Consider the following 2,228-nt stretch of genomic DNA (forward strand, 5'->3'; position numbering starts at 1 on the left):
AAATTATTATTATTATTATTATTATTATTATTATTATTATTATTATTATTATTATTATTATTTACCACCTGATTTATGAAAAAAATTAGGGAGTTTGTTAATTAAAAAATGTGATTCTCATACTAGGAGTTATATATTGTTCCCCTAAAAAAATATGCAAGCTTTCCCTAATTTTTGGGCCTCATCAAAATATGGGACCTTAGGCAAAATTTTAAGTGATCTTATAATGGAGTAGGCTATGTCCCTAAACTTCGATGAAGATTTAAATGTAGTATATTTATAAGTCTCAAACATTCGAAAGTGGGGTTTCAGATCTCTGACTTATTTGAGTACGTAAATTCAAATTCGCATTTGATCAAAAATATCAGAGTGAACCTTAAAATATCATGCATTTTCAAATGATAAAACGCATATATCAATACTAACAAATCACAATTGAAAATTTTGTGAGTTTAATAGTCACATTGATAATTTCAACAACGTGAGGATCCAAATTCACAAATTCGAATAGACTGGAGATTCAAAACCTCATTTCTAAATGTTGGACACTTATAATCACACCGCGTTAAACTTTGAGAAACTCAACACTAGTTTTCTATCGAAGTTATTGCACCAATAATAATGGAGTGAAGGTCTACTGAAAATAACTCCAATGATAAAAACAAAAAGCATAACACTAACATTTTACTCCATCTCGATTTTATAAAATTGTTACACAATTCGAGTAGCACATGATTTCAGTAGATTGTCACATATTAGAAATCAGATGTGAAATTTATTAATGAGGAACAAAATCTGGACCACGGGTTCAGATCCGTGGGTAGATATCTTCAATAATTATTTATGATAATTATAGAATAGCATGAGCACGTGTCAAGTGTCAGCCATTCACCTGATCCATCAGACTCGACCAGAAATATTGATGGGGGATTCGAGTCCACCACGTGTGAACAGTGATGACATGGCCGCATTTTTCACCTTCAAATTTTACTTGGATGCGACTATACTATTTTTCTACTTGTACACCATAACTTATAAATTTAATTTATTAAATAAAATTTGATGAAGTCAAAATTTTACTAATCAAATAAAAAAAAAATTCTCACAATTTATTTTTGCAATTGACCTACATTACATAAGCAAAATTGTTTAATCGTTGAAGAGATTTTGATAGTTTTAATTTGATTTATCGTAACCTAATCGATCTGCAAATGGTAGTGTACAATATGCATTTTTTGTGTGTATATACTTCATTAATCACATGGTAAGTATAAAATATCAAAATATATAAATAAATCTATAATTAATCTAAATAATTTAAATACAGATAATAATCGACATGAAAGATCAATCTAGATGTAGGTATGGATGAGTCTACTTCCATCATAACTTTTACAATTAAGGCTATCTACCTTTAATATATTTATTCTAAACGTGAACATTGATAATATATATATATATATATATATATATATATATTGAATAATCATTTTATGATTAAAATAGAAAGAATAATCGCCTCTTTTGTATGTTGAGTATTAGCAAGTATACAATCAACTATATTTCCTATAAAATCCGCTCATTTGTTCATTTTTTATTTTTTTTTATAGATGGCCAGAGCTTCAACTGAAGGCATTATATCATTCTAAATGTGAATACTGATGATAAATTTCCTTTTTTAGTCACTATTCAAACATAAGAGCTTTTGATGACGTGCGATAGTGCGGAGTGTTATAGTTCTTGAGTTATAATAACGAATTACTAGCTTGCCTTTGGCTACTAAAATAAAGATACATATTTTTGCAATAAAATATCTTGTTATAAAATAAATTTTATTCGAACTTATGGTGATTGACAATAACCCCCGTTCTTTTAAGTTTTCAATTGTTTATCAACGTATCGTCCAAATTTGATATAAACTAAAGCATCTCTATTATAGATACTTGCAAAATAGTTAAATTTTAGGACAAATTCCTCTAGGGATACCCACTTTCAAAGAGTAGCAATCATAATTTTAGACTTTTAATATCATGATTTCAATAACTCATAACGAAAAGAGTAATATTATGTTTTCAAATTCCTCTTAGACGTTTTAGATGTTGGATGACCACATGAATGTCGACATAAAAGGTAACACATTATTGTCTGGTTTGGGCTCCGTATAATGAGGTTTTGAGAAAAATATAATTTGAGATAATAATTTTTTCAAGAATGTATGATTAAAAAAT

This window comes from Olea europaea, unplaced genomic scaffold, assembly GCF_002742605.1.
Source record: "Olea europaea var. sylvestris unplaced genomic scaffold, O_europaea_v1 scaffold559, whole genome shotgun sequence".
Taxonomy (NCBI): domain Eukaryota; kingdom Viridiplantae; phylum Streptophyta; class Magnoliopsida; order Lamiales; family Oleaceae; genus Olea; species Olea europaea.